The 19,832-nt window shown below is 32.2% G+C and overlaps 1 long non-coding RNA gene and 1 pseudogene across 1 annotated transcript; one reads left to right on the top strand and one right to left on the bottom strand.

Moving 5' to 3' along the window:
- Positions 1-9,999: 9,999 nt before the first annotated feature.
- LOC105114405 (myrcene synthase, chloroplastic-like) lies at positions 10,000-11,674 on the top strand (annotated as a pseudogene).
- A 359-nt stretch (positions 11,675-12,033) lies between these two features.
- LOC105114400 (uncharacterized) lies at positions 12,034-12,762 on the bottom strand. The gene is made up of 2 exons (XR_840124.1): positions 12,447-12,762; positions 12,034-12,399 (listed from the first exon to the last, which is right to left on the bottom strand). It is a non-coding gene; the product is annotated as an uncharacterized LOC105114400 (long non-coding RNA).
- Positions 12,763-19,832: the final 7,070 nt, after the last annotated feature.

Raw genomic sequence — 19,832 nt, 5'->3', positions numbered from 1 at the left:
TAGTTTTCATGAACAAAACTATTTTTTTTTTAGTTTTCCTCTTAAAAATAATTTTCAAAAATAGAAAAGGCAATTAAAACATCGGCAAAAGTATAATACAAAGCAACGTTTAATGGAGCAAGAAATGGCCCGTAAGGAACTAGAGATCTCTACACCAAGCATAAAAAGGATAAGACATATAACGTGTGGAGCATATTCTAGTTTAAGAGGATAGGTCAGGCAAACAAATAGAAACAGGAGTTTGAAGAAGTCTACAACAGAAAAGGGGACCTATGTTTTCAAAAATAGGTAACAAAAAACATGCATGCTATTTTGTCATAACACTAACCTGGCAGGAAAAGTATGACGAAAGCCAAAATAGTTCCAAGTTTTTGGGAAAACCGCTAAGGTTCAAAATCTCAAGTCAACGGAACTACAAAAAAAGATAGGAATTGTGAACCAGCATTGCTTCATTTCCTCGAGGTAAGATGTTTTCTTTTGAATTTTGAGATGGGCGGGTCACCCAATACTGAGACCATTTCTTAGAAAAGTATGAAGTTTTCTAAGAATATTAGGATGGGCAGGTCACCCAATACTGAGACCATTCCTTAGAAAAGCATGGAGTTTTCTAAAGAATTTTAAGAGGGGCTGGTTACCTGATATTGAACTGTTTCTTAGAGAAGCATGGAGGTTTCTTAGAATTTTAAGATGGGCTAATCACCCGACATTGAGACTGTTTCTTAGAAAAGCATGGAGTTTTCTAAGAATTTTAAGAGGGGTCAGTAACCTGATATTGAAACCGTTTCTTGGAAAAGTGTGGAGCTTTCTAAGAATTTTAGGATAAGTCAGTCACCTAATATTGAGACCATTTCTTAGAAAAGCATGGAGTTTTCTCAGAATTTTAAGAGGGGCTGGTCACCCGATATTGAGATAGTTTCTTAGAAAAGCGTGGAGTTTTCTAAAAATCTTAAAAGGGGCTGCTCACCCGATATTGAGACCATTCTTTAGAAAAGCGTGGAGTTTTCTAAAGAATTTTAAGAAGGGTTGGTTACCTGATATTGAAACTGTTTCTTAGAAAAGCATGGAGTTTTCTAGGAATTTTAAGAGGGGTTGATCACCCGATATTGAGACAGTTTCTTAGAAAAGCGTGGAGTGTTCAAGAATTTTAGGATGGGCTGGTAACCCGATGTTGAAACGGTTTCTTGGAAAAGCATGGAGTTTTTTAAGAATTTTAAGATAGGCCGCTCACCTGATATTGACACCATTTCTTAGAAAAGCGTGGAGTTTTCTAAGAATTTTAAGAGGGGCTAGTCACCCGATATTGAGACTGTTTCTTAAAAAAGCGTGGAGTTTTCTAAGAATCTTAAGAGGGGCCACTCACCTGATATTGAGACCATTTCTTAGAAAAGCGTAGAGTTTTCTAAGAATTTTAAGATGGGTCGGTCACCTAATATTGAGCTTATTCCTTAGAAAAGGATGGAGTTTTCTAAGAATCTTAAGATGGGCAGATCGCCCGATATTGAGACTGTTCCTTAGAAAAGAGTGGAGTTTTCTAAGAATTTTAAAAGAGGTCAGCCACTCGATATTGAGACTATTTCTTAAAAAAGCGTGGAGTTTTCTAAGAATCTTAAGATAGGCAGGTCACTTGATAGAGAGACCATTGTTTAGGAAAAGCACTGAGATTTAGCAAGATCAGACAATTTATCTTTACAAAACTTACTACGCGAAGCACTTGACAAGTTTTGCTTCGTAAGCATTGTAAAGAGGGGGCATCCGTTGCTACTCAATTTTTTACTCATGTTTTTATAATTTAAATAATAATAATAATAATAAAATTAAAAATTAAAAAAAAGGTTTACATGTGGCAATAACATAGAACATCAGAGCTAATATTAAGGAGGTAATATGTCTAAGAGATAATTATTGAATCATATATAATTATTGCAATATAAAAATACCATAGATATATGATTTGATTCGTGCTGGTTATGAAAAATAATCATACCATATATATATGATTTGATTCGTGCTGGTTATGGAAGATAATTATTGCAATATAAAATACCATAGATATATGATTTGATTCGTGCTGGTTATGGAAAATAATCACTGCAAAATAAAATAAAATATATATAGGATTTGTTGGTGCTGGTAATAGAAAACAATATCTGCAATAATTATTGCATGATTTCCTTAAATAATATGTGTAGAGATTTTCTATATAAGTGAACCTCTAGCCATATGCACAAGGGAGGAGAAAATTTTGAGGGGAGAATTTTGCACATTTAGAAAGAAACACAAACAAAACCCTAAACCCATTTTTTTCAAGCAAATCGGCCGCTCTCCCCCTTACCAGCCACCTTACCCCTCTCCTTACCAGCCACAGATGTCGTCCCTCCATGTTCTAAACATGCCATCCTCATTTTCCCCTACTCCAGCGGTATCTCTGAACACCAGCTTGAGCACCAACTTCGTCCGTGCAGCAGGTAAGCTCTCCTTGTCTCCATGCATGCATAAATTTAATTCACTCTGTTACTATGCATATGAATTTTAATTCACCAATGACTATTCATACGGGTCTCCTGCTGGCAGAACCGGTTACTGGTTTTAGCTGATAACCGAGTTGAGCTTGGAAATAAAGTCCAGCTCATATGGCTAGGCTAGATTTAAAAAAAAAAAGGATAAAAAAAAGGTTTATGCTTGACTTCGAGGTGCCATCCTTGATTTTTTGGACTGTTCAGTTTTCTTGCAAATTTTGAGAATATATACGTATGGTTTGTTGTCTTTAATTGCGATTAATTGTGATGCTTGTGTTTTCGACAAAAAAATATAAAAATATTTTGTGTGTTGCATATAGTCAATATCCTAACATGTTTTGAATGTTTTTTTGTTTATAAAAAAAAGAGCAGTAAGTATTCGAAGCTTTGAAAATGTGTTTTTGCATGGATTTATTAAACACAAAAATTATTTTCTTGCATTTCTGAATTTTACAACATGTTTGTAAAACTCCAAAGGGTATTGGCCAATATTCAAAAAAATATAAAAATCTTATTTTGTGGGGAATTTTATCTATTATTCACTATTAATGTTTGGATAAAGAAATCCTAAATGGATGAATATCCAAAATATTTAATGGGAATAACTTATTATTATTCACTATTAATATTTGGATAAAGAAACCCTAAGTGGTAAATATCCAAAATAATTTTCTAGGGATAATAAGTCATCACACATCCTTGAAAGAAGTCTTGATTATAATTGAGGACATTTTAATTTTATTTTACTCCGCAATTTACGAGCCGTGAGAGTATAAAACACTAAGATAAAAAAATAGGCTTTTAAAGCGCTCTAGATTTCTAAATTTTTGTCCCTTCTCTTTGCGATTTACGAGTCGCAAACTCTTGAAATACTAAGGGAAAAATAAGCTTTTAAGGCACTTGGAATCTCCTTGGATTTGTATCTTAATAAATTTAGTTTGAATCAAACCTAGAAAAACTGATGGGATTAGGAAACACCAAGCAACTTACCTTAGGTAAGGTGTCATAAGGATGCTAATACCTTCCCTATATACAACCAGTCCCTTGCCTTAGAATCTCTGAAAGACCAGTTAGGTTATCTAGTAACCATAATACTAGGTGGCGACTCCGAAGAACCAATCAAACAAAACAAAAAAAAAATCGCCATTTGACGCCGTGCGCAGGAGGGTGCGACAATCCTAATAAAAGTTCTTCATTTTGTTCAAGAACTTTCTTTTTTCTTGGGTACTCCAATTAGCTGGCAATTGTTCTAAAATAAGAAAATTAATAATATTAGCTAACCAAGGCAATCTTGTGATAGAAAGCAAAGATTCTTCAGAAAAGTAGTCATCGATTGGTGTGATGTCAGATTTTAAATCTGTTGTCAATCTTGACAAATGACTTGCGACAATATTTTCAATGCCTTTCTTATCTTTGATTGTGATATCAAATGCTTGAAGTAACAAAATTCATCATACCAATCTAGCCTTAGAATCTTTCTTAGAATGAAGATATTTCAATGTTGCATGATCACTAAAAACAAAAACAGGTGAGCCAACAAGATAAGACTTGAATTTTTCACATTCAAATGCTAGTGCAAGTAATTCTTTTTCAATGGTGGTGTAATTTATTTGAGCACTATTTAAACATTTACTTGCAAAGTAAATTGCATAAGGTTTTTTATCTTTTCTTTGTCTCAAATCAGCACCTACGACATAAGCAATTGTGTCACATATTATTTCAAAAGATAATGACCAATTAGGAGGTTGAATGACAGGAGCTGAAGTAAGCAAGTTTTTAAGTTTAACAAAGACTTATTCACAATATTCAATCAATTAAAAAATATTATCCTTTGTCAGAAGGTTACTCAAGGGCTTAGATATTACACTAAAATCGTTGATGAACCTTCTATAAAAACAAGTATGTCCTAAGAATGATATAACATCTTTAATAGATTTTGGTGTTGGCAAGTTAACAATTAACTTAATTTTAGATTTGTCAAACTTAATTCCTTTCGATAAAACAATGTGACCAAATACAATATCGTTTGTTACCATAAAGTGACATTTTCTCAATTTAGTACAAGATTCTTCTCTTCACACCTGCTCAAAACTTTTTCTAAGTTAGTCAAACAATCATCAAATGAATCGCCAAAAATAGAAAAATCATCCATAAAAATTTCAAGAAAATGTTCAACCGTATCACTAAATATATTGAGTATTCATCTTTGAAACGTGGCCGGTGCATTACATAATCCAAAAAGCTTCCTTCGATATGCAAAAACACCAAATGAACATGTGAAAGTAGTTTTCTCTTGATCTTTCAATGCAATTTTAATTTAGTTGTAACCTGAATATCCATCTAGGAAACAACAAAATTCATGACTTGCAACTCTTTCCAGGATTTGATCTATGAAAGTTAAAGGAAAATGATCTTTTCTAATCATTGAATTAAGTTTCCTATAGTCAATGCACTTGAGCCAACCTGTAATAATCCTAAATTGAATTAACTTATTTTTCTCATTTATTATCACAGTGACTCTAGATTTCTTGGGTACAATTTGGGTAGAACTTGCCCATTTACTATCAAAAATAGGATAAATGATTCTATTATCTAAAAGCTTAATGACTTCATTTTTCACCACTTCTTTCATATTAGGATTAAGCCTTCGTTGCATTTCTCTAAAGGGTTTAACATTTTCTAACAAATAAATTATGTATGTGCAAATCAAAAAACTAATTCATTTTATTTAAGCTATTTAGATGCATTTGAAACAAGGAAGCTGCCTATGTTTAAAATTCTAGTGTCAAGATTTTTATGAACCACTCCATATAAATAGTCTGCTTATATTTATTACAAGTGGTTGATATGAAAGAAATTTCCTCACCTTTTTACAGTACATTAGAAAATTTCAAATTTACTAATAATTTAAGACAAAAAAAAGTTCAATCATTCAAATTTTGACAGCTTTTAAGAAATTTAAAATTTTTAAATTAGAAAATTTGGAAATTGCTCTTTGTTTATGGCTCCAGCCAAATTATTGCTTCCTTTTGGAAGCTAGTGAAAGGAACCTAAAAACAGAAAAAAGAAGAAGGTCAGGCAATTAAGAAAGCCTAAACAAAAAAATTCAAATTTGCTCCCCAAGCTTTAAATTTTTTGAAAATATGATAAGCCCTAATTACTGCTGTCGCTACACAGAGTCGGGCGACGGCTTCACTTTTTTGTTTATTTAACAAAAAGATTTTTCTCAAATAGAGAAAATGAAGATTTTATTGAAGTCGTCATCTAGTAATTTGAGGGAACTAGAAATCTCAAATTAGACACTGGTCCTAAAGATTCAGGTACTGGGTTAGTTATAATTAAGGGAAGGTAGTCCCACCCTTAAAACATCCTTTTAAGAGAAAAGTTACCCTTACTTGTGTGTTTTTTTTATTTGATTCAAATGTTATTATATTTTGAGCTCATTTATAATTTTTTTTAAAGATGGTTAACATCAATCCTTAAAAATAGGAGACATGTCAAAAAATAACATCAGTCTGGAAAAATAGGAGACTTGTCTAAAAAGTTGATGTTTAACCATAAAAGGAGAGTTATGTCTGAGTTACCAAAAAGAAACAATGGACATAATTCAAATTTTATATTTAAATTTTTGACATTGGTCTTTTTCTATAAAAAAAAGAGACATGTCGACAAACAATGTTTGTAGGAGACATGTCAAAAAAATGAATGAAATTAGTCCCTAAAAATAGAAAACTTGTCTAAAATATTGATGTTTAACCCTAAAAAGGAGAGTTACGTTTGAATTACCAATAAGAAATAATGGGCATAATCCATATTTTGTATTTAAACTTTTAACATCGGTCCTTTTCTGTAAAAAGAGACGTGTTGACAAACAATATTTATTTATAAAACAAAAATTATTTTGATATCATTGAGAAATGAGTATAACCATACTTGAGAATTGGGCTTTGGACCTACGAACGATGACATGATAAGATGGGTATTGGACCCGCTTCATTATTCCTTTTATATTTATTTTTGGTTTTTTTTTTGTTTACAACATACAAAGAAAATTTTACAACTAATTGTAAAAAAATAATAATTAAAATACCACTAGGATTCCTAAAAAATTACCTAAGTGTCATTGTATAGGTAAAAGACTGAAATACCCTTGAATTTCTCAAAAAATTATGAAAATACCCCTAGTGGCACGTGTAGCTCACACATGATTACTGTTGGAGGGGGTGAAATTTTTCGGCAAGATTCCCAGCCAAAAAAGGTTTATTCTGGTAGATCTGAGGACGAGGATTCTGATGATGGTGGTTTCGATGGTCTTTAATGGCTGATGAGGGAGAATCGACAGTTTGAAACTCCGGGTGGTCAAAGAAGTCGCAACCTTTTTCTGACTAAATAAGGAAGATAAAATGCTAAAAACAACCAGGTTTTTGCTTTATAGGAGGCTAGTAGCTTTTATGTGGTGGTTCAGAGGCTTAAAACGGCCAGAAATGGGAGATCGGATGAAAGAGAGAGAATCACCGATGAGAGGAGAGAGAGTATGAGGTTTTGCTACGGTGTGAATGCTACCATGGTACACCGGTGCATCGAAAGGTTATGAACCGTTGGATCGCGGATGAGCTGATCCTTCAGCTATGATTGACTTGATCTACAAGTTGATCGAACGGTCCGGATGGGCTGATTTTTGATCTTGTGTAGCGCAGTGCATTGAGAGCTTGGTATACCAGGTAACGTGGCACAACAGGATTGAAGAACATATTATTTTAAGGGCTGAGATGGATTTGGGTTTTAATCCAGTGTGTTAAGCCCTATTATTAAAAAAAAATTAAATCAATATCTGCATGAAGAAAAAGTAAAAAAAAAACTGAATAGTAACCAAAATCTATACTCTCTTTTCTTTTCTTTTCTTTATTTTCCCTGTCCTCTCCCTTCTTCACTCCTCTGACGGATTTTCACTGGCTTTTTATAACCAATAATGAGGGGATATGAAAATCTCATGACAGTGGCACGATCTGCTTTAAAGAAAAATTTCATTACTACAACTGCCCTGCCTACCATCGACATAATTGCTCCGCCTACTACGACAAAAATTTTGTATTATTTATTTTGTTTTATTATATAAACAATAAATATTTATAGAGGTAAAACTAAAAACTCAAATCAGTATTAGAAAAGCTCCTTTCAACCGCTAAAAATCAATTTTAATTACCGAAAATTATGTTGAAACACTAAAAAAAAACTTTCAATGAGTATCAACCTGGTGGACCGAGTTTTGACCAAAAATAATAGTTTTGACCCAAAATGGCCTAAAACTCATTTTTTATCCCGTTTGATATGGTTGGACCCGCATTAACTCGGTGGACTCGGTTTTGATTGAAAATGACGGTTTTGTCCCGAAACAGCCCAAAAACTCATTTTTTTACCCTAATCGACATGGTTTGACCCATATTAGCCTGGTGGACTCAATTTTAACTAAAAATGATGGTTTTGACCCAAAATAGCCCGATGGTCTAACCCATATTGACCTGATAGACTCGGTTTTGACCCGAAACGGCCTAAAAACTCATCCTGATAGACTCGGTTTTGACCCGAAACGGTCTGAAAACTCATTTTTTATCCTGGTCAACATGGTTTGACCTGTATTGACATGGTGGACTCGGTTTTGACCTGAAATGGCCCGAAACTCATGTTTTGCCTTGGTCGACATGGTTTGAACCGTATTGATTCGGTGAACAAGGTTTTGACTGAAAATACGGTTTTTACCTGAAAAGACCTAAAAACTCATTTTTTAGCCTGGTCAACATGCTTTGACTAGTATTGACCCGATAGAATTGTTTTTTATGGAAAGATACGGTTGACCCAAGAAAAATATATTTTTAAATTTTAAACATTTTCTTAATTTTTTTGGATTTTTTATGAATAATAAAATAAAATAACATTAGAAAAAATCTTGATGAAATTGGATTACAATAACTGTCATCCACCACCATAAATGGCATGGCTGACTTTGGGTCATCTGTGTCACATATAACCCCTAATTGCCATCCACCACCATGGCATGGCTAACTTTGAGTCATTTGTGTCACATTTCCAACAATTATAACACATTATGCACACTTTAACTATAAATGGGTCTCTTATTATTCATTAGGTTTTCATTTGGCCTAAGAAATTACTTTTGAAATGTTGTTAAAAGGCTCGATCTGTACCTTAGCACCTACTCTTTCATCTAAAAAATCCATGGGCGGTATATTTTTTAGTAAATCTCTAGATCAATTAGTTATTTCAGTGTGTAATTGTTTGCATCTTTCACTTTCATACGGGTAAAAATTGTTATTTGTGATGGGTTTTTTTTCTTAGTATTTATACTAATTTTTTATTTCTTATTTACAGGAAGAATTAAAAAGAGGAGATGTTTCCAAATCAATTCAATATTATATGTATGAACCTAAATATCTTCATTAGAAGGAGCTCGTGAATATATATAAAATTTAATTAGCAATGCATGGAAACGAATAAATGAATATCAATTTGCTAATCCCATTAGGAACGCTGCTTTAATGTCACAATGCATGTACCAATATGGAGATGGGCATGGTATTGTATATCTCGAGACCAAGAATCTAGCCAATAGAAACCCCTTAGGTCACTTTCATGAGAATTGACAGCTTCATTTCATGACATAAGAAATTATTTAATAAAAGCTAGTGTGGGTTAAGGGGCATGGATAGTTTGCTCATTATTATTTAGGATGTGCAAATTATTAAAACAACTAAAATAAAATAGTTAGAGTTGATTTTACAAGTTTTTTGGGTTTTTTATTGCCCTTTAGGTTTTTTTTTTTATTATCTTTTAGTTTTTTTTAATCAATTTTATCCTTTATGAGTTTTTAACATAATTTTATCCTTTAATGCTTTTACCTCTCATTTTTTTTGGTATTTTTTTATTTTCATCATTTAATATGAATTTTTTTTTAAAAAATGTTGAGTTGATGTTATATCATGTTTTATATTTTTTTTATCATATAATAAAATAAAAAATTAATTTGACTTACTAGATTTCATGACTGGATAATGAATTTGACATGTCGATTAGAATTAATTGAATTTTTTTTTTTTTACTTTTAACCTATTTAGTTAACAAAACTTTCAAATAATTTAATTTAAAATTTAGATTAAACAATAGCTCAATTCATGAGCTTTTAAGTTGAACAATTCTATTAAATTTAATTATATTACCAAAAGATTTCCATAATCTAGACAATTTTTTTTTACATTCTTTTATATATATATATGATCCACATAAAAAGCTCGTTTATCAACATACTACATTGGGTAGATTTTTCGGCTGACAGTGCTGTAAGAATTTTAACATGGAACCTTTGACGTCGACGTTTGGTAAGGCTAGATGATCCATCTATAAATATTGCCATGTAATCGTCATTTCCATCCTCAACTCAAAAATTCCAAGTAGTCCAAAACACTTAGGAATGGCTCTTACCCACTTTGCTTCATCATTTTGTACTCTCCCAACATTAGCATCTCCAAGTCCGGTCTTAGTGAATTACCGCTCTCTACCTACCAAAGTTCGATGCATGGTTGCCACCGAACCTGCTGGTCAAATTGTTTGGCGGTCGGCAAATTATCAAACTTCCATATGGGAGTATGATTTTGTTCAGTCACTGACTAGTAAATATATAGTTGCTAGCTATTATAATGTCATCTTATGTTATTGTTCAAACAACTTGAGTTGAGTACTTGAATTTGATGTTGTTTAGGGAGAGCCATATACAGTGCGAAGCGAAAAGTTGAAGGCAAACATAAGGATGATACTGGCGAACGCATAGAAACCCTTGGATCAACTTGAGCTAATCGATGCCTTGCAAAGACTTGGGTTATCCTACCATTTTGTTGATGAAATAAAGAGCACGTTGAAGAGTTTATTCTATAAAAATCATATAGAGAATACAAAGACAGTACATGACTTGTATGCTACTGCTCTAGAATTTCGACTCCTAAGGCAGCATGGATACAAGGAACCTCATGGTAAGTCTCTTAAGCAATGTAGATATTGATGGTTATATGCGTTCTCATGACTAATTGTGTTCTCCATTTGTAGCGGTTTTCAATTATTTCAAGGACGAACAAGGAAACTTTAGGGTATGGATTCATGACGATTTGAAGGGAATGCTATTTCTGTATGAAGCTTCATACTTCTTGGTAGAAGGCGAGAGCATCTTGGAGGATGCAAGAGACTTCACCACCAAAAATCTTGAAAAATATGTCGAGAAGTGCAACCCTTCCGAATATCTTTCAAAGACGGTGAGCCATGCCTTAGAGCTTCCATTGGCTTGGAGGGTGCTAAGATTGGAGTCCAATTGGTTCATCAACGTGTATGAAACTAAAACTGATATGGAACCTATGTTCTTAGAACTAGCTAAATTGGATTTCAACATGGTACAAGCAATACACCAAGAAGATCTGAAACATTCATCTAGGTACGTATAATTAATAAGATACTTTATTTATTCATTTATTTTGTACAATTTGGAAGCAAATTAAACAGCATATAAAAATTAATATTATTTCATTAAATTGTATGTAATAATTTAAACTTTTTTAGATTTGATGATCCTCCTATATCACTAATTTATCTAAGTTTTGAACCAATATTATAAATTTTAATCAAGTTTACTTTATATAGCTTTTCTCTGATGGCGACAGTCTAGTTTCTTAACATGAACAGGTGATGGAAGAGGACAGGACTTGGAGAAAAGTTGGATTTTGCCAGGGACAGGTCGGTGGAGAATTTCTTATGGACCGTAGGGGTCATATTTGTGCCTCAGTTTGGTAATTGCAGGAGATTGCTAGCAAAACTTATTTCACTTATAGCAACAATTGATGATGTTTATGATGTCTATGGTACCTTAGATGAGCTTGAGCTATTCACAGATGCCATTGTAAGTTTTGTGCAGCGCCTATGTCTCGAGCTCTCGAGCGCATTTACAATGCTATATTAGAATTGCTCCCTTGTTTTTTTTTTTAAAGAAAAAAGAACTTAACTAAAATATTTTTATTTTTAGATGAGATCTTAATTTCATGGATCGGCTTCTAGACCATATGAAATTATGTTTTTTTCGCATTGTACAATTAAGTTAACAAAATGGCTTACGATATTTTTAAATATCAAGGAATTGACATCCTTCTTTACTTGAAGAAAATGGTAATTACTCATTTTTAAATTTTGATGTTATTTCCGTAGTTGTCAAACATTTATCATTAATCAACCATTGTGTTACTTGAATTTTTTAGGTTAATGTATAAAATATTTTAAAATAAAATCTAATTTTAGTAGATTTCGAGTCATTAAGTCAACAAGCAAGGTTGAGCTAGGTTTAATAAAACTACTTAAAAAAATTCAATTCAAGTTAGATTCTGAATCATTACATCAACTCGTTGGAAGGGGCTAGATTTGGTAACTACATTATTTTTAAAATATGCTCTCTCCAGTTTTGCCTCGTTACCTTTTGGGAATACAAGACTATGGTTAATTTTCAGTGGGCAGACTTACGTAAATCATATTTATTGGAGGCTAAGTGGTACTTCCAGTGGATATACACCAACTCTTCAAGAATACATGGATAATGCATGGATTTCAATTTCAGCGCCAGTGATTCTAGTTCATGCATATTTTTATGTTTCCAATCCAACAACAGAGGAGGCGTCACAATTCATGGAGGAATACCCATATATAATTGGATGGTCATCCATGATTTTTCGCCTTGCTGATGATCTTGGAACCTCCTCGGTATGCTAGACTTCTGCCTCTCCTTGACATAGTTTCGTCCTTCCCCTTTTTTTCTCATTTTTTATGGTAAATTATATTAGTCCTTGCTATATATTCAGTGTGGTAACGGTTCTGTTCCTAAGCAGAGGCCACGGATCCTCTTTCTCTAGGCATAGGCCTCAAACTGGCCCAAGTAATGGAATGAATCTTGAAACATATAATGCATTAGTTTAACTATAAATGGGCCATTTCTTACTTATTAAGTTTTCATTCGGCCCAAGAAAGTACTTTTAACTTGTTGGTAAAGGCCCGATCTCCAACATGGTATCTCCTCTTTCATCTTAAAATCCATTCACACTAAAGCTGGACGGTGTATTTTTTTAGTAAATTTCTAGATCAATTAATTTATCTCAGTTTGTAAATATATAAATATTTCATTTTCATTTTGGTAAAGATTGTTATTTGTGATGGTTTTTCTTAAGTGTGTATGTATATATATATATATATGCTAATTTTTTATTTTTTTATTTAAAAGATGAATTAAAACGAAGAGATATTTTTAAATTAATTCAATATTATATGCATGAAGCCAGAGTATCCAAAGAAAAAGCTCATGATCATATAAGAAATTTAATTGGAAATACATGATAGAAAATAAATGGTTATCAATTTGCTAATCTTCATATCTCTCAAATTTTCATTGAAATTACAATATACCTTGCTGGAATGGCACAATGTATATACCAATATGGAGATGGATATGGTGGTGGACATCTTGAGACCAATGATAAGGTGAAATCCTTACTTATTAAGCTCTTATAATTTTATCAAAATAAAATACTAGTTTGATAGAAAAAAAAATTTATGAGATTGATTTATATGTCTTATTAGACTAAGTCGTAGAAACATGTGTTTTCATTCTAGCTTAAATATTAGTATGTAATAACGGACTATATATCTCTTCTTTATTTAGAAGATTAGTCAAATATAGCTGATTCTATCATAGATATCAATATGTTATTAAGATCTAGATATTACCTTGTTCTTCATTTAAATTAGTCTCATGTGTCAAAAAAAAATATAATTCTTTACAAGTATTCTTAATATGATATTAGAATAGAGAATATACTCTGCAAACATCCTAGAATCATTCTATATATAGAGTTTGTTTTCTTCTTCATTCCTACCAATGGAACTCACTGACCCACAAGAAACCATATAAGACTTTACCATTTTGATTGCCTAAATTTTATACTGAATACAAATCCAAACCCAAACTCATGAATATTTTGCTGCCTAGATTGATATCAAATTAAATGGTATCAAATATGCCATATAAATCTAGATTATTAAGATGTATATCTCTTAATAAGATAAACTAGGATATATCAATTGAAACTTTTTTTTCAAATAAAATTAATAGACCTAATAACAAAAAGTGGAAGAGTTAAAACTATGATGTCAAAGGCTAGCTAATTAATTTAATGGAATCAATTTTAGTTGGAAATTTCATCACAAGGTTCCGATACCATATTAAAAAACAAATGGAATCAATTTTAGTTGGAAATTTCATTATAAGGTTCTGATATCATATTAAAAAACAATCTCAATCCAATAACTTAAACTATTAGATAAAATCTCAAGATATAATTTATATTATCCTCTAACATTTCCTTAAGTGAAAGCTCTTTAGGTTTTTTAACACATTCCATCAAGTGAAAGCTCTTTTAGTTCAAAACTTACAAAAACCCACATTACTTTTCAAATCCAAAAATCATTACGTCATAAATTCAAATATGAAATGATTTCTAAGATTCTTTGTAAGATTTATTTATAAAACAAAAGCAACGGTATTCAATGTTTTCTCCTTTTTCTTTTCTCTGACATTTTTGTTGATATGGTCGTTATCAATAAGATGGACCACGAGTTAAAACTTTATCACATAAACGAATTGAACCGATTTACTTCTTGTTCCTAATTAAACATGCGTATTGCAGACAACCTAACCGAAGAAAATAAAGTAGAGCAGACCCATGATATCTATAAAATAATTAAATAAAATAAAAAATCCAACGGTATGTTTTAAGAGATCTAATGGAATGGTCCATTATATTTCTGTGTTTTTTTTTGTGTAATTTCTAAAAAATAAACCTATAATGAAATATTGTAAGGTAATGATTCATTATATTACAAGCATTATATCAGGGGGGGGAATATATGTAATAAACCATTACATGGTTACGAGTAATTGTGCAGAGATCTAATTACTGAAGATACCAGACTGACTAAACCATTACTAGATGATATCAACCGTTGAAATCACTTTCATGATAAGGTAGAATTGACAGCTTCATTTTTAGGACATGAGAAAAGATTTCTAAGATTTCATTGCCTACGCCTTTTATTTTCTTTTCTTTTTTAAGATTCTGTTTTACAACTTAAATTACAAGTCACTTTCACGATTTTAATGTAGAATTGACAACTTTAGAACATAAGAAATGATTTTGTTTTTTTCTTTGGCTTTTTCTGAAATTACTTTTGTTTTATAATTAAAAAATCATGAAAACAACAAAAAAGAACAAGCAATTTAAAAAATGTGTCTATGTTTTCTTTCGACGTGTTATTCTACAGAAAAGTATTTGTATACAAAATTTAGTGAATGGTTCCATATAAGACAAGCAACTCATTAAATTTATTAAAAGTGTATTGTCCATTCAAATCCAACCTAAAAAATTTGATAACAACAAAATATTGAGTTTTGAAAAGAGCTTGAAATGTTGTATATATCTCAAATAATTCAGGACAATATTTTATTAAATAAACCCAACAATAATGAGTATGATCATTGTCATAACCCAATTCTGGATTATTCCCCAATTTTGACCCATATTTTGATGAAGTTTTAGAAAAATCCAAAAAAAAAGAGAAAAAACAATGAAAATCCAAAAAAAAAATATTTGCATTATTTTTAGCATTTTCAGCATCATCTCAAAAGAATTTAAATTTTCAAAGATATTTGGAACACGTTCAACTTTTAACGTGTTATTTTTAAAATCATTGATTTTCCTCATTGAGTCGATGTTGATATTGCTCGCTTTTAAAAAAATACAAAAAAATCAAAAAAATTAAAATTTACTAAAAGTTGAGGGACCAATTTTTCAGGCCGCTGAACACCAGCAGCGAGGAAAGACCATCAACGCCGGCCACCAGTAAAAACCACAACTGATCTCCCCCACCTTCATCACAGCAGCTCTCTCACTCTACTCTCTCAGTGATCCTCCCCTCCCCTCTCTCGACCGACCCAGCCTTCTCCCACTGAAGGACCCAGCGGCTGCCGATAGCAGCAGTGCCCGCAGATCGGCCTCCACAAAAGCCGCTGATCGAACGGCCACTCTGTAGTCGATCTACCATATAGGAAGAAGAAAGGAATGACGGGCAGAAAAATAAATATAAAAGTAGATATAAAACAGAACTAAAATCAATTGGTTGTTGTATTTTCTTGGCTTTGCAGGTAACCTTGCTTCTCACTTCCGGTGCAGAAGGGAAGAGGAGAAGAAAGTCGATCGGATCCACTAGATGCTTGGTTTTGCGTGGAAGGACGCGCTGCCACGACTTCAAGCAGTTCTAGAAGGGACTTCAATGCAATTTCTGGAGTTTTAGGGATTGTTTTGTAATTTAACAATTATGTAATGTAATTGTTTTGAATTTATATTTTGTATTGTGAATATAAAAAAAAAGGGAAAAGAAAAGAAAAGAAAAATAGATTTCAAAAACAAATAAAAAAATTAAAATCAACTACCTGGGTTGTTTTTTGGTTGTTTTGCAAGTCACCTCTGGCGACAGAGAAGAGGAAGAGGTTCCCAGTCCACTGGATTCGGTCACTGTTCACGTGCACTGTTATGGAGTTTTAAGGGGTTATTTTGTAATTTTCAAACTGTTTAATGTAATATTTTTTTAGTTTGAATTTTTATTTGTATTTTTTAAATATAAAAAAAAAGAAAAAAATAAGAAAAAGAAAAAAAAAAGAAAAATACAAGGAAAGTGCATGTGTGTGTTTGTATTTGTCTTATAAATGTTTCTTTTTATTTATGATAAAATTAAAGAGAATAAAGAAGGATTTAATATTTTGATTGGATCACGGTGTAGAAGTACAAACTTGTACGAAAGTTGTATTTCTAAAATCCAATGAAAAGACAAAATTTTTAAAACTTTAACACATCAAGTCCATGAAGCAGCTTACCTCAGGTAGGGTGTGTTAGGGGTGCTAATACCTTCCCTGGTCCCTTACCCGTGAATCTCTGACAAGACTAGCACAACCAGGTTTCCTAGTAACTCTCAATTAAATACTAGGTGGCGACTCCTAACGAATCCAACAAGATCAAATCAAACATAACAGAGAGAAAAATCAAAAAGCCAGTCGACGTCGTGCAGATTGTTTTTTGACGTGCGACAATCATCAACAAAAAAAACATAATATTGAGACCTTTCTTTTATGGCAACAAGAGAATGTCCCCATATATCAAAATGAATTAAATCAATAGAAAAGAAACAAAAATACTTCAATTAAAAAGTAAAGTGAAAAATTTTATCCGTTTACATCTACTATATTTAGAAATATCATAAGTTTGCAAAATTTTTAGAACTCCAGTGGATACCAAAAGTCTCAAATAAGAAGACAAAGCATAACCTAGATGAGAATTGTCGCACGTCCTCCCACGGCGTCCATGATAATTTTCATCGTTTGCTATATTGATTAGAGGTCGTCACCTAGTATTCGATTCAAGGTTACTAGGAAACCCGAGTGTACTGCTTTTTCTTAGAGATTTAAGAGTAAGGGACTGGTTGTGGCTAGGACAAATATTAATACCCTTAGCACACCTTATATGAGGTAAGCTGCTTCATGGTTTTGATAAGTTATAGAAGTTTTAAAGGTTTTGTCTTTTCATCGAATATCAAGAATACGTCTTACATTTAAGCTCATAATCTTTAACTGTGAGCAAATCAAAAAATTAAATTGTTCTTGTCTTTTTGGTTTTATCATAAAAAAATCCAAAATGTCGCACCCTCACGAGAGTGCGGTATCATGGCGACCCTTCCCAAGAGCGAGGATTTGATTTTGCTTTTTTTTTGTGAATAAGAGAATCGCCACCTGATATTATGATTACTAGAAAACCTAACTAGTCTTTCAGAGATTCTAAGGCAAGGGAGTGGTTGTATAAAGGGAAGATTTTAGCACCCCTAGTAGGCCTTACCTAAGGTAAGCTGCTTGGTGCTTGGTTTGCCTTATAATTACTATGGTATTTGTGTTTTATAATTCCTTTAGTTTTCCTGGGATAGGTTTACTATGAAAAAAACTTAGGTTCAAAATCTAAAAGCAAGAACTCTTGGCCAAAATAGGTCATACCTTCAGATATATGTACATAGTGCCAAAACGAAATGATGCAGATCTCTTGAAATCTATGTTTGATGTTAACTAAATTTATAATCTATGAATTAAAAGACAGTTAAGATAGAAATATGAGATTCAATGTGCTTAAAAACTCATTTTTTTTCTTTAGTGTTTTAAGTGTCCGCGACTCATAAATCGCAAGGAAAATGAACAAAAATTTAGAAATCTAAAGAAATTCAGAGCACTTTAAAAGCCTATTTTTACCTTATTGTTTCATATTTTCACTGCTTGTAAACCATGGAGTCAAAAAATAAAATGTCTTCAATTATAATCGAAGCATCTTTCAAGGATGTGTGATGACTTCTTATTCCTAGAAAAATATTTTAGATATTAACCACTTGGTTTTTTTATCCAAATATTAATGGTGAATAATAATAGGTTATTCCCAATAATATTTAGGATATTAATCCTTTAGGATTTCTTTATCCAAATATAAATGATGTAAAAAATATAATTCCCCAAAAATAAGATTTTGTATTTTTTTGGAATATTGGTCAACATCCTTTGGAGTTTTACAATTATGTTGTAAAATCCAGAATGCAAGAAAATAATGTTTGTGTTTAAGAAATCCATGCTAAAACACATTAAAAAAAAAACTTTGAATATTTGTTTTTTTTTTAAGAGAAATGTTCAAAATATGTTAAGGTATAAGCCATATGTATGAAAACATGTATATATATATTCCACGTTGCGTTAAAAACCGGGCATTCTAAATACAAGATTTGTATTTTTTACAATATAAAAAATACAAAAAAAAGCACAAAATAAATACACAAGAAAACCAACGATCTTAGTCGTTTTTTTTTTAGGGGCTAAGTCCAGCTCCCAGACTAGTGACCCGGTTGAGCACAAAGACATGAGTGAGTTTCCTCACACGTGTCTTGCTTGGTTACTATTCAAGTGAATTATAATTCACTTGAACAATAACAACGCAACTAAGAATGCATGCAAAGCTGGGAAGAGATAGACAACTTACCTCGTCTACTAGCGATCAGGTTTTTTCTACCCTTTGTTGGCTGCATTCATCGATTCTTCTTCTGTATCTTTGTCCCCCTTGTTCTCCTCTTTTCTATCTTGTTTTCTATATTCTCTCTCTCTCTCTCTCTCTCTCTCTCTGGTAACTGAGATGGATGAAGACAACAATGTTGAAGCTTCTGCGCACAACCGGTGGTCATTGCTTCTAGGGATAGCGAAAACAATGGCCATGTGGTTTTGGTCTCTATTCTTTTTCTTTCCTTCTACTGATTCTCTCTCTGGAGATGATGAGGAAGATAGGGATAATGGCGTGTTATGTTGGTTGAGTTCACGCCCTTGCCTTTATGTTTTTCTTGCTTTTAACTATGTCATTGTCGGCTCTCTCTCTCTCATTCCTCTTCCTCACTTTCTCCTTTTGTTTTTCTTTTTTTTTCCTTTAGGTCAGTAGAGGAGACCTATATATAGCCTATACATAGCTCTATTTAGGAAACAAAATACATTAATCTAGGATACTATTCCAGGTTACTTACAATCAGCTCAAATAGATTAGGAAAATAGATTATTCTGATTGATTCTGTGATGTTAGTAAATACTTTTCAACATTAACATATCATCCCAGTGATTAGATGATGGTGAAGTTCCTTTCTTCATGTCATTTTACAGCTGTCACAAAGGACAAAGGAGGCGTAAAAATGGTTTCCTTTGCTGCAATTTTAGCATGACAAAAAGAGGGGGCTATCTTGCACATGCCAATTAATAGAGAAGAAATTCAAAAGAAAAACTAGCAGGAATGGTTATGTAGATAAAAAGAAAAGAGTTGTAGATGGGGAGGGCGTTGTTCTCAAAACAACAATGAATAGTACCATGCTAATTAAATCCTATGGGGTTGTTTTACTCTGCCAAATACCAAATGGTGGCCTTTTTTTAGTAGGATATATGAAGGTAAAGAAACTACATTGTTGGTTTTGTGAAAGAAACAAAATAAAATCCAGCGTGGCTGCTGATTAGTACTTAAAAGTGCATTTTTATCATGGTTTTATATCATCATTTTGCACTTGAAGTATCAATAACTCATTAACTAAAGTATGATTTATAATAATTGATTAGTACTT

The sequence above is a fragment of the Populus euphratica genome, unplaced genomic scaffold (genome assembly GCF_000495115.2).
Source record: "Populus euphratica unplaced genomic scaffold, PopEup_1.0 scaffold673.1, whole genome shotgun sequence".
In the NCBI taxonomy this organism is placed as follows: domain Eukaryota; kingdom Viridiplantae; phylum Streptophyta; class Magnoliopsida; order Malpighiales; family Salicaceae; genus Populus; species Populus euphratica.
Note: the sequence above shows the minus strand (reverse complement) of the source record. Positions and strands in the feature narration are given on the sequence as shown.